Source organism: Somniosus microcephalus, chromosome 23, assembly GCF_052327205.1.
Source record: "Somniosus microcephalus isolate GS21.2 chromosome 23, FLI_Smic_1.0, whole genome shotgun sequence".
NCBI classification, from domain to species: domain Eukaryota; kingdom Metazoa; phylum Chordata; class Chondrichthyes; order Squaliformes; family Somniosidae; genus Somniosus; species Somniosus microcephalus.
Window position 1 is genome coordinate 46,129,670 of NC_141009.1, and position 13,875 is coordinate 46,143,544.

General features: G+C 47.8%; 1 long non-coding RNA gene across 1 annotated transcript in view; it reads left to right on the forward strand.

The window, feature by feature from the left end:
- Positions 1-283: 283 nt before the first annotated feature.
- Positions 284-13,875, forward strand: part of LOC147101845 (uncharacterized) — a 61,068-nt gene continuing 47,476 nt past the window's right edge. The window contains exons 1-2 of the long non-coding RNA XR_015073406.1: positions 284-758; positions 11,043-11,166. This is a non-coding gene — a long non-coding RNA (uncharacterized LOC147101845). The remainder of the gene's footprint in view (positions 759-11,042; positions 11,167-13,875) is intronic.

A 13,875-nucleotide genomic window follows, 5' to 3' on the forward strand; every position in this document is an offset into this window, starting at 1 on the left:
GGCGAATTCCTTCCGGAGGCTACCACGCCTTGGTCGGCCGACCAGCAGCGGCTCAACTTTTTCTCTTCCGCTCAGCAGTTCGCCCCACTTCCGGTCAACCGACACGGTGAACTCGCACCTCACGTTCCGCCAAATTTACAGCAGGCGCGCTTCGTCTTCGTGCGACACAACGCACACTGCGGACCCCTGCGACCCCCGTACGACGGACCGTACGAAGTACTACAAACCGGGGACAAGGTCTTCAAGCTGCGACTCGGCGACAGGGTCAAGACAGTCTCCATCGACCGGCTCAAACCAGCACACACAGAACCAGGGGAACAGGTCCCCGTGGCCCGGCCTCCAACTAGAGGCCGTCCCACCAGCAAGCCAGCACAGCCGGCGGCGAACCGCCAGGCCCCGCCAACTAGACCAGCGATCACACAGAGCAGCTGCGGCAGAACCATCAGACCACCGTCACGACTCGTCCACTCCTCCTAAGCGGATTCTGGGGGGAGCTCTGTGGCGACACGCCACCACTGGACACAATCCGCTCACGGCGGTACGGACAGTTTAAGCAGACGCCTCCAACCGGGGGCCCTTTCCTCCAGCAACTTGTTTCCCACAGGGACAGGCTGCCGGGAGCACTTCCTGTCTGGGGAGTATTTAAGTCAGGCGCGGGCTCTTCCAGTTCCTGTTTTGCCATGAGGCTGAAATAAAAAGCTGTTCTGTTTTACTAGCTCTGGTCTCGACTCCCACGTTTGCCGCGGTATCTCAACAAGGTAAGATTACTAACGTTGGAAAGCTGGGTACTTCTGGCCACTGAAATGGCAGAAGAGGATTTGCCACACATGACACAGGCCAAACAGGCTGCTGAATTGTAGGATTCTCTCGTCTCAAGGTCGCCGCTTAAATGTGCGTGTCTGCAAAGTGTATGTGTGCAGAAAATATGCAGGCATTTCTTACTTTCTTTTCCACTGTTGCTGCCAACATTGTGGGGTGAATCTGCAACAGTCGCCCTTGTGTTGTCAGCCTGAAAAGCATGTGCTTTAGCCATGAAGGAAAGATGGAGAGCTTTTTGGAATCTGAGGTGCCAATTAAGAGCTGCAATACTTGTCATAAAAATGTTTGTGCCATTTGCATTCACAAAAATTTTTTTTTTTAATCTTGTGCAGTTTATGAAGTAAGGTTAGTTCGGCCAGCCTATTAGATCAGCAAATACCGACGCTCCAATATCCTGTCCTAATGAGTTGCTCATTGTTTTCAAGTACATTTTCCACACTTGGAATTGACAGCTTGAGCTGTTTCCAATCATCAAGGTTCCCATTCAACTGTTTATTGTGTTTGTTTCTTTTTCAAAGCAACAGGAAAAAGTTAGGGAGGGGTTGAAAGGGTGCTCTGTGCATAAGTGCAGAAGTGGGGGCGGGGCTCTGTGCGTCTGTAGAACTTAACAAAAAAGTTTGCAAGTTGTATGCTTGAAACCGAGCTTTTGGGCAAAGCGAGTTCTGGTGACGTTTCTGCAAACTGCAATGGCAGCCTCCAACCAGTCGTTCAAATTCACAGCAGTACCAAAAGACTTCAATTCTGATTCTAACTCACTGTGACACAACCCGTCAGTGCTGCATCAAAAATTAAGAAAGGAGCTTGCACCAAACCAACCAGCATTAAATCATTAAAATGAAGGCTTGCCTTTCCATGTAACTGCAGGGTAACAGCCTCAGGCACTCTTCCCTGTCACCTTGCCCGACTGCATTTTTGGCTCTTCTGAAAACTCAAAATAAAAGTTTAATTACAAATATGAATTATGGGCATGAAGTAGGACTGTGCATCAAATAAACATATGGCACAGCTACTGATATGGTGTCATATTCATACAACAATTGGGCTGGATGGAGTAAGGCACGAGGGACAAGCCATTTTTGCATAGTGTTGAGTGCATGAGTTGTATAAATAGATTGGAGGCCATGGGCAATGTCTTTTAAACAGTGTTGACAAGATATTTTTTGTTATGAAGCCTCATTTCCTCCCCCCCCCCCCCGCCCCCCCCACCTGTTTTTATTCTAATTGAAGTTTAGTCACGAGTACTTTTCTGTACAGAGGCCGTCCAGTACATGGCACAGGCCTGTGATCTTATACATGTCATTGCGGTTCATAGATGCAATAATCAGATCTTGATGCAGAATTTGAAGGTTTTGTGCATCATGATTCCTATTTTATTGTGTGTGTGTGTGTGTGTGTGAAATATAAGCTCTATGGAGGAGGAGCATTGTCAATTATTTTCTTAAAGCTGCGACCAGAGGCCTAACATGCCGGTAACAATTTCTAAGCCTGCAGAAGTGTGAATTGGAACTTTTCAGTTTCTTTTACACACCAGAAGATCCTCTATAGCAGGGGTTTTATTATCAGGACTAATATTGAATAGTGAATCGAACCTTGAACAGGGCGAAAGGGTCATCCATATCCTTGGCCTTGCCTGCACTGTTGAGCGTTTCGCCCGTTTTTGGTGCGCCAATATGAAGCATCCTGTGCTTCATCTTTGCATTGCTTTGGAGCAATTGTAAAACTGGCAGAAAATGTCCTCCTGTCAATTGACAGTAAAGCAGCTTTGACAATAGTCTTAGGAGAATTCCACAGCCTCTGATTAGCAATGAGTGGAAAAATATTTAAAATGTTAAGAGTAACTCGGTAGGGCACCGGATTCGTGCCCTTAATGCCTGGCTTTGAATGCAGCCCAGACCAATTGGACATGCACCTGTTATCTGTAAGGGTCCTACACAAAATAGGTTTGGGCAGGTTCAGAAGGACATATGTTTACAGCATAATTTTGCCCAAAATACTCTGCCACGGGTCACTTAATTGACAAACTCACTGAGAGAACAGAGGGACTGTTGCTCTGCAATATGCATTGTCTCGCTGCTGATACTGGGCACACAAAGTGACAGTGTTCCAACCCCCACCACTGGCATCCCTCACCTTGATGGGCACAAGCAAATTCACTGCAAAATCCATAAGTAGACGATAGAGAAACAGTACCAACTGAACTACCCGAGATCCACATTGCTAAGAGTCTAATTTGTTATTGAGTGACCTTCGCTGATTTATGATGCAGGAGTCTGCAGACTTTCATTTGTGCTTGGAGATCAGAAACAAATTCATTAATCTTTATCAACTGGGTGTCTTTAAAAGAAAAATTTAAGTGAGAGAATCTCCGCACAGTTTTGCTGTGTGCTTCAAATGTCAGGCTTGTTTACTGCTGTTTGCAAGTTTGAGGCTATCAGCAGGAGGTTAATGCAAGTTAAATAGGACTGTGCCGAGGTTGATGGATGTACATGGACTGTGCAGCCCTCGCATTCTTCAAGGTCCATAGTTTCTATTTTTAGACTTGTTTATTTTTTTTCCCCCAATTTCCTCCGGTCAGTGGTTTGGAGAGGTCAGATTTACAAACACATATATGTGATGTAACGAGAGAATGAAAGGAAAAAAGCTCCTTTTGTGCCAAAGACCTCAAATCACACAACTTGTGGCTGATGAGTTGTAACTGACTGTGCAGGTCTGTGGAAAGCTGATAGCACAAGGACTGCAAAAATGTACCATCCATCTCTCTCTCTCTCTCTCTCTCTCTCTGTCTCTCGTGCCGAGCTCAATTATGATCGACAATGCGAACAGAAAATGCTGGAAATAAACAGCAGGTCAGTCAGCATCTGAAAGAGAAAGATTGGGCTCACCCAAAGCGTTAACCTTTCGTTCGAAGCCATATGACAGTGGTTCCAGTTCCCTGTTAAAGAAGGATCAAGTGTGGACACATTTGGGGATCATTCGCCCATTTTGCGAGCTAATAAACCTCCACCAATGTTTGCTCATAAGAACCAAGGTGGCTAAATTTTAGGTGGTGACATCACAAACATGGGAATTTGTGACTTCACATTCCCGATGCAAATTTTAATGGCCCAGAAATTCGGCTCTCCACAGGTGAGGACGCACGGGGTACTCACCCGTAGGCCGAATGGAAGTGCGGGTTTCCTGCATGCACTGCGCATGCGCGGGAAACCGGCACTTCCGATCCTCTGAACGAAGGGGTTCAGAGGTCGAACGCACACGCAGGGGAGGCTGTGCGTGCACTTTGAACTTAGTTTTTTTTTGCAGGTTTTACGCGAGGTTAATCCTGTAGGATTTACACATTTAAAAAGCAGGCGTAAGGCCTGCTTTTTACAAGGTAAGTGGTCAATTAATTAAAATTAAAACATTTTTTCCACAGGTTTATTATTTTTAAATACTTTAAAGCAAGGTAAGTTTATTTTTAGCCCCGTTTTTTTATAAAATTATTTTTTTCAAAAATTTATATTATTGTTTAAAATAGTTATTTAACGTAATTTGTAGTTTATTGAAAAAGTGTGATTTAAAAAAAAAAAAAAAATATTTGAAGGTTTAATGCTATTTTGAGGCCAGTAGTATTCATAAGTTTAGACAGGTCTTCCTGTCAATCTTATGAATGGGCTTTTCCCTCCTCCGATTGGCTGCCCATGGCTCACGTGATCCCAGGGGACGCATCGCACTAACTACGCCCCTGGGACACGCAAGCACAGCGCGCCGGCAGCTGGGCCAGGCCCCGGAGCGGAATTCCATGGGGCCCTACAGCTCAACTGCCGGCGTGCAAGGCAAGTGCAGGTCGGGGGCTTACACCCGCGAGAAGCCCCCGACCCAAATTTTTGGGCCATTATGTATTTTTTATGCACGTTTTAAAAGTCCTAGGGGGAAAAATTGGGTATCGCCCATTTTGGGGCACTAATATCGACCGGGCACAAAGTTTAGCGCCCGGCACTAATTATCGCCTCCAACTGCAAAATTCGCCCCTGGAGGTGATTTGAGCACTAAATCAAGCGCTACACACCTCCCTTAAGGTGCAAACGTCGGGAAGTGAGGTGCTACCTCAGAATGCTACCGAAGCTCGGGTGATCCATTTACCATGGAAGCCAGACAGACTGGCGCCGTCCAGTTCTTAAAGGTGAGGGGCCATCTTGCTGGCCAGCCACTCCCTGCTCATTGCAGCCTTGAATCTCAGCTTGGAGAGACGCCTAAAGCAATTGTGTTGGAAGCACTAATGGATAGGCCCAGGGAACGAGCTCGGTGCTAAGGAACCTCAAAAGTGGTGCTGAGGGCCAAAACGCCTTAGGACAGACAGCGTTAAATCTCTCCAGACGTCTCCCTCTCAACCTGTGCGTTCCAAAAATTTTGCCGACAAGAAAAGACAGGAAGTGCCCGCCTTTAAATAGCGCTCCCCCAGCCCCTTCCCAACTTGAAAATATTCCCCTCTGCCTGTCATTCCTAGTGGCAGGCACTAGGGTAGGGGGCGCGACTCAATATCTGGTCCGGGGCGCTACCGGAGCATTGCATGCTTGACTGACGTCATGATCTGCGGGCGCAGGAGATCGTGGCGGTAGTGTTTAGCACCGCCGCAAAACGACTGGTCAATTTCGCGAGCGGCGCTAAAATTGCAGCGCTCGGGCGCTAAGTTCCTAGAGCCCCAATAGCGCCCCCCCAGAGGTGCTAATGGGAGGCACTAACCAACCAAATTTTTCCCCTTCTAACCTTTTAATAATGTTTAAGATTCCAATTTTATTTTAACTGTACCCACAGTGCAATGTGACCTGACCTTTAATTAAGAACTAGCATTACTATTATCAAAAGAAAAGAAAGACTTGCATTTATATAGCGCCTTTTATGACCTCAGGATGTGCCAAAGCACTTTACAGCCAATGAGGTACTTTTGAAGTGTCGTCACTGTTGTAATGCAGGACTCGGATGAGGACCTCAATGGGGAGGCCTATAGAAGAAGGGTGATCCGCATGCACACCGAGATGATAGGTGCAATGGCAAGGGTGCCTGAGAGCCTCTCAGCAATGGTAAGGAGCGTGGAGGAGTCCAACTCCAACATTGCACAGAGTTCTGCGCACACCATGGAGCCCATCATTTGCAGTCTGCAAAGGATGGTGAACTCCCAGAGAGACCGTGGTGACCCAGCCCTCATGCAGCGAGTGATGCACGATGTCGCAGCTTCCATTGCAGCACAGGTGGAAGCCACGCAATGTCTTAGTGCTGTAATGCAGTCTATGCTTGGTGCCATCGATTCTCAGACTGCTCTCATGCAGTCTCAGCTTGATGCCACGCAAGCTCTGACTGCTACCATCATGGCTGCGTCGACCACCGTCCGCCATCCACCGAGGCTTTCACGGTGTCGCAACAGGCCAGCAATCTGTGCTCCCGCAGATTGGTAGTGATGCTGAAGTGCTGCCCCGGGGGAGTGGCAGTGGCAGTGGGTCAGTGGAGCAGGAACTTGCTGTCTCTCTCAGGATGACAGCATTCCTGCTCCCACCACTGCCACTCTGCCATTGCCCTTGTCGCTGCCTGTCATCCAGCCAGCCCAGACTGCTGCTGCCCACGCTGAGGTGGTGCAGTCTACAACTGGGCCTTCCAGGCCCAGAGCTGGTTGAGGGCGTCCTGCAAGGCCATCTGAAGTCTCCCGCATGGACACTCAGCAACCTTCCACCAGCTGTGCTTCAGCCATTGGGCCAACATTTCGTAGGAGCACCAGAGTAAGCAAAGGCACAGTAACGAGAGGTACTAAGGGATTGCACAAAGGTGAATAGTTAATATTGTTGTTGTAACTATGTTTCACTGATTAGTGATAAATTTAATAATTGGCTTTGGATGATTTTGTGGTGTCTCTCATTTCAGCTTTGCGCTGTGATATGGCCTGCAACAGGAATGGAATGATGGGGATGTGGTGAGCGCTGGGGATCTGGGGTTTAATTTATTGGAACCGCAGTCTGATGAGGTGGTCACGGACGGACCTTCCAGAAAGCCAATTGAGTGGCTGTCTTAACCCTCGCTCCTGTTCCTCCTCCTCCTCCTCCTCATCTTCCTCTTCCTCCTCATCCTCATCTTCCTCCTCCTCTCCCTCTTCCTCCTCCTGAGGTGGTCCTGCAATCCCTTGTGGCAAGGACTGGGCCCTCATGATGACCAGATTGTGGAGCGTGCAGCAGACCACCACGAAATAGGACAGCCACTCAGCTGAGTACTGGAGGGCTCCTCACCTGCGGGCAAGGCAGCGGAACTGTTTCTTGAGCACCCCGATGGTCTGCTCGATGATGTTCCTGTTGGCAGCATGGCTCTCATTATATGAGTGCTGAGCAGGAGTGCTGGGTTGCGGAGTGGAGTGATGAGCCAGGTAGAGAGTGGCTAGCCCTTGTCTCCGATGAGCCAGCCACGAGCTTGATGTGGCAGCTGGAAGAGTGCTGGCACAGGATGAAGGCATCGTGGCTGCTGCCAGGATAGCGGGCATTCAGATTGAGGATTCACTGTCTGTGGTCGCACACCAACTGCACATTAAGTGAGTGGTAGCCTTTGCGTTAATGGAAGATCTCAGGATTGTTATGTGGTGCCTGCAAAGCCACGTGGGTGCAGTCAATGGCGCACCGCACCACGGGGAAGCCCGCTATCCTGGCAAAGACACATGCACATTCGTCCTGCTTCTCTCTGGTGATGGAGAAGGAAATGTAGTCCCTTCTCCTACTGCAGAGAGCCTGTGTGACCTCCCGGGTGCAGCGATCGATGGCGAACTGCGAGATGTTCACTATATCTCCTGTTGCAGACTGGAAGGGACTGCTGGCAAAGAAATTGAGGGTGATGGTGACCTTGACTGCCACTGAGAGAGCCATGGCCGACCTGATCTGAGTCTCAACATCTGGTTGCAGGAGGGGGCAGAGGAGTTTGGTGACCACATCCTTGCTGAAGCGGAGCCTTCTAATTCACTGCTGCTCACTTAATTGGAGGTAGAAGTGCTCTCGGAATACCCTCGGAGGGTAAGGCCTCCTTTTGAGAACCCTGATGGCCCACCTCCTCCCTTTGCCACATCTTGCAATCTTTCTCGCTGCCTCCACTCCCTCCGCCTTAGATCCTGGAGGGTGAGGTCGGCTGCCAGTACAGCCCCCATTAATGTAATGATGTGTAGCACTATGAAATTTAATCAGAATAAATGTAACAAATTTTTAGTAGCCACAACACTCCTGATGCTAAAGAACCTTTAGGTGACTCTATTAAACTCTTGCACAATCGCAAACTGACAAGGAAGCAGTGAAACAGCACTAACCTGACAGCTGCGACTGATTTCTTTAAATAGCGCCCCTGGAGCCACCATCCGCCTGCTTCATGCCTCCTCTTCCTATCATTGTCGGGGCAAGGCACTAAGGCAGGGGGCGATAATCAATTTGGCAGATCGGGTGCTGAGTGAACGTTGCACGCACTGACGTCATGATGTGCCTGGCGCTAAAGTCGCAGGTGTTAACTGTTAGCTGCGGCACTAAGGGGCGACTGGATTTGACATGTGGCACTGGATTCGCCTCACCCCGGCGCTACTTCATTAGTGCCCCGTTAGCGTCCCCGCCAGGAGCTAACATGAGGCGCTAACCAACCGAATTTCTCCCCCTGTGTATCTTCTTGCAATCAGATTGAAGAAACAATTACTGAGACACGCTAGTCTGATATTTACTGGGGCGGGTTTTCCAAGTGGAGGGGGAGCAGTTCTAGTTGGGTTGCATGCCATGGAGTTTTAACTCCATGGTGCATGTTTTTTTTAACAGTTTCCACACCCAGAAGCTAGCCTGATTGATAGTCGCGGCTCCCTGTCAGGCAGGGTACGCTCCAGAAGAGATCCTGCTGCTCGGGGTAAAGATCGCGCCGGGGGTGGTGGGGGTTGGGTACAGCATGGTTTAGGTCGGGGTGATCCGGGGTGTTGGAGTGAGATCGGGGGCAGTGATGGGGTGTCAGAGAGAGATCGGAGGAGGGACAGCGAGAGATCGGAGGGAGAGATGAGTGTCAGGGGAGAGTCAGTGATTTCGGTGAGTGGGTCTGATCACGGGGGAGGTTAACAGGTTTGCTTGGTGGGTCTGGGCAAAGCACTCCTGCTCCTCATGGCCCACAAGCAGAGCTGTAAAAGCACTTCCCTCTTCCATGCAGCAGTCCTCGCCTTCCTTTAGCTGCCGGGTTTCCCGAAGCCCGGGAAACCCGACCAGCCAGCATTAATCCTGCAACAGAGAATAAATCTTTGGCACATAGCCTTATTAAAATATTTAAATGAGCGACCCACCTTCTGGGAGCAGGTTGGTTACCCATCCACCCCTCTCAGCCCCACCCCGGTCCCCCGTCCCGCCTCCGTTAAAACCGGAAGTGGGCAGGTTCGAGGTGGGTTGAGTTAGGGTTTGAGATTTTTTTTAAATTTTCAACTACGCATCCAAATGAAACCCGACTTAACTGCTCTTGGGAGTTAAAATTACCCCCGCAGGGTCTGAACCAGGAAGTGTAAGGTGGAATAGTTAATTCAGTGCCAAATTAACAACAACAACAACTTGTATTTATATAGCGCCTTCAATGTAGTAAAACATCCCAAGGCGCTTCACAGGAATATTACAAGGCAAAAAATTTGACATCGATCCACATAAGGATAAATTAGGGCAGGTGACCAAAAACTTGGTCAAAGAGGTAGATTTTAAGGAGCGTCTTAAAGGAGGAAAGAGAGGTAGAGAGGTGGAGAGGTTTGGGCAGGGAATTCCAGAGCTTAGGGCCTAGGCAGCAGAAGGCACGGCCACCAATGGTTGAGCGATTATAATCAGGGATCCTCAAGAAGGCAGAATTAGAGGAGCACAGATATCTCGGGGGGTTGTGGGGCTGGAGGAGATTACAGAGATAGGACGGGGCGAGGCCATGGAGGGATTTGAAAAGAAGGATGAGAATTTTGAAATTGAGGCACTGCTTAACCGGGAGCCAATGTAGGTCAGCGAGCACAGGGGTGATGGGCGAACGGAACTTGGTGCGAGTTAGGACACAGGCAGCCGAGTTTTGGATGTAGAGTATCATGTAGAGGAAGTGAAATAAAGAGAGGAAAAGAAAAATGGGATTAAGAGAGAGCTAAAATAGATTGAAAGAAAAAGTTAAAAAAGATTATTTAAATTTTTACATTTTAAAAAATTTCCAACAATAATTTAATCCTGAAGGAATGAGACTCCACACTTGTTAAAGTTAATTTTCAGTGCCGGAGAGGTTGACTTGCAGTAATTAAGACTTAGCACACCGTTAGAAATTCACTTACACTTGATTAGACAAGCCCTAACTTTTTCTGGCATGTTTAGTGGGTACCTATCACGTAACTTCATGCTATTCTATGCATTTCATTGATACTGTTATAGCGAAGCTTTTGGAGGAGCATGGCAACTCGGACAGCAACTCCCTGATTTCCGCGTTTAACTACACATGTGTGGTTGCCGGAAGTTGCTGTCTGATTTACTCTTAAATAATGGCGAATGCCGATAGCCTCACCGTTATTTTTACCAGCTAATGCAGGCCAATCTCTGTTATTGATGTTAGTTGAGGGATAATTATTGGCCAAGGCACTGGGGATAACTCGCCTGCTCTTCTTCAAAAAGTGCCATGGGATCTTTTATGCCCACCTGAGAGGGCAGACGGGGCCTCAGTTTAATGTCTCATCTGAAAAGCGACACCTCTGATGGTGTCCGCCGAGATTAAGTAGTCAAATCTCTGGATTGGAACTTGAACCCAGTAAATTTCTGACTCAGTGGCAAGAATGGTACCAACTGAGCCATGGTGGACACCATGGTCTATCTTTCCGTGTAACTTCCAGAGCTGCTGCCTAGAGTCAGAGCATGTCTGCATACAGCTAGGTGGCAATACTTCACTTGCTGAAGAGTTGGAATATAGTAACTAGGAGGCAGATGAGCAGAGAGAAACAATGGCAATGCCGGTGACACTTTACTCTTGGGTTTAAATCCACAGAGGAGGAGAATCTGTGATTTCCCATGAAATATCATTATTTCCAAAAGTGAGGCTGACTGGATATCTCCCCAAGTGCTGAGGTTGGGGAATATGTTTCAGTCAATGTGGAATTGAAAGTCACAATTTTTGAGAGGCATGAAATATTCGCGGGGAGCGGGGGTGGGGTGTATTCACAGTGTTTATCAGTTTTCTCACAATTAATTTGTGTCACTTTCTTTTTGCAGTAGCTAAAAGAGGAAACCAGTGTAAACTGCCAGGTGTTATCACAAAGCTGACCTGATGCAGCAACTATTGAAATGTGAAGAATATAATGGTGAGGGGAGCCACCATAAGCACAAGCACTCCCAGGTTAGTTATACATGGGCCGTATAAAAAGCAGAGCTCTTCTACATTTCTATAACCGTTCATTTGAACTCGAAGCTCAGGAGAGGGGCTCTGCTTGTTGCTCAGAAGGCACAATATTGGAGCATTATAGTGAGTTGTATTTGGTTTATTACTTGTTGGTGAACATTTCTATTCACGTTTGAGTCATCTGTGAGAAGGGAAGGAAGCTGGTTGGGTATGGCTCTCTTTACAGAAGACTCGGTTCTTTTTAAAAAAAATCATTCTCGGGATATGGGCCGCATTTATTGCCCGTCCCTAGTTGCCCTTGTGAAGGTGGTGGTGACCCTTCTTCTTGAACTGCTGCAGTCCGTATGGTGAAAGTGCTCCCACAGTCTTGATCGGTAAAGAGTTCCAGGATTTTGACCCAGTGACGCTGAAGGAACAGCGATTTCTGTCCTAGTCGGTGTGCAACTTGGAGGGGATCTTGGAGGTGATGGTGTTCTCATGCACCTGCTGTCCTTATCCTTCTCAGTGATGGAGGCCAAAGGTTTGGACAGCTTCATTAACTAAGGAATTGCCAATGGAGCTGAACACAGTGCAATCATCAACAAGATCACTCTACTTCAGACCTTATGATGGAGGGACGCTCATTGATGAAGCAATATACAACTGACATTGATAGTGAATACAATTGTCTGTGGATCCTGGCTTATCTATGGAATTAGCAGGGATTACAGGGAAATGACTTGGATGCAGTTGAGGAAAAAAGAGGCAGGAAAACTAAAGCTGAAATGAGCTCCTTACTGACTACTCTTTTGTCTGAGATGTTTCTAATGAGCAGTTCTTAGTGCGCTGGCATCAATCACCACTAAAGAGGCTGTCTAACATTAATCCTGGGAAAGGGAAAGAAAGGGGGATATGGGCAAGCACAAATTACGTCGCTGCTTTCTTCCACCTCCACACTAGCACCATCAAATGACACCTTGAGCAATCATAAGCTCATGTTTGAGGAAGCACTAATTGACCAATTACGGAAGGGACACGATGAAACAGCAGCCAGAAGTTCGATACTCCCTCCACCGTTCTGCCATGTTGTAAAATCTTAGTTTCAGATGGGAGTTCTCAGCAGCACCAGTTGACAATTCCCATCTCCTAGCCAATGTGCATGCGTGAGAGCTCAGACTGTCAAATCATGGAGAGGTGCCGCGGACTCGCGTCCATTGGGAACTAGATGGAGATTGTCAGAACTCATTTCGCCAGTGACACACAACAGCCATCACTGATAGCAGCCCCAATTACTTACCTTGAGTCTGCACGTCACTGCGAGTGTTGGAAATAACATTGTTTCAGGCAAGTGCCTGGCCGACTGTGCCATTAAGTTAATGGACATCCATTAAAAATTAACTGTGACACATGAAAGAGAGATATTCGCACAAGAACAAAAAGATTGTGCTGACACTTGGGAGATTTTTCTGAACAAAATCACAAGATGTAACCTTCTAAAATTCAAAGACTTATCTACAAACCATTAATGCCCCACACTTTAATGCTTAACTGAAAAAGGTTCAATGATGCAAAATCTAATTAGCAATTCACATTGCAACTCTTGTTTAAAGGGAGATGTAGTGAGTTAATCGTATGTACCATTATTTTATGCAAAGAAATGGCTTGTGCTTCTAACTGCGAGGTTGTAATCATTAGGAATGTGGAGAGCATGATTTTCACAGATGACGTTGAACAGCCCAAATGTATGCTTCTTACCCAGTCTTATGACAGTGCTTTTGAGGGTGATTGTGCAGTATGAAGTGCTTCAGTAGCACCAAGACACAGACCACATTCTCTCAAAGTGGTTTCTCTTCCTGTCTGTGGGGGCTCTGTTTCCTGTGCCAATAGGGCATGAGCCCAATTCCACCAGAACTAATATCACTGCAAGTGCCCTCGCCCCCCAGGAGGAGGACACCACTAAAATGAAGGAAGTCACCCAGTCAACTGAGAACCAGAGCAAATGCTAAATAGTAATTCCATTCTCATTGTTGATGAGACAGACAGTGTCATGCAAGGCCCACCAGGCAGGGAAAGCTTCGAATTCCAACATGAGTGTGACACCTTGTCCAGAACAGCAGAACCAGAGGACACGGCCTGCACTTGAAGGGCGGCAAATTCAACATTCATTTGCAGACACATTGGCGACAATTTTAACTGAAACGGACAAAATCAGGTGCAACGCTGGTTTTACACCCAGCCTGATTTTATTCTCAGTTGAAATCAACGGAGAGTAATACTGGGTGGGGGTGTAAGACCAGCGTTCCACCTGATCCCATGGGTTTCCCGCCCGGTGGGCTAGGTTACCCCAGTTATTTCAATGAGTAAGCCTTCTTCTTCTTAGGCAGTCCCTCGGAACCGAGGATGACTTGCTTCCACATTAAAAATGAGTTCTCAGGTGACTGATGAGGCCAATGCGGGACCTACAGTCTCTGTCACAGGTGGGGCAGACGGTGGTTGAAGGGGCGGGTGGGTGGGGTGCTTGGGTTGACGTGCACTCCTTGTGCTTGGCTTCCGCTTGCTCCCGGCAAAGAGACTCGGTGTTCAGTGCCTTCCCCGGATGCATCTCCTCCACTTTGTGCAGTCTTGGGCCAGGGATTCCCAGGTGTCGGTGGGGGGTGTTGCACTTTTTCAATGAGACTTTGAGGGTGTCCTTGAAGCGTTTCCTCTGCCCACCTGGGGCTCTCTTGC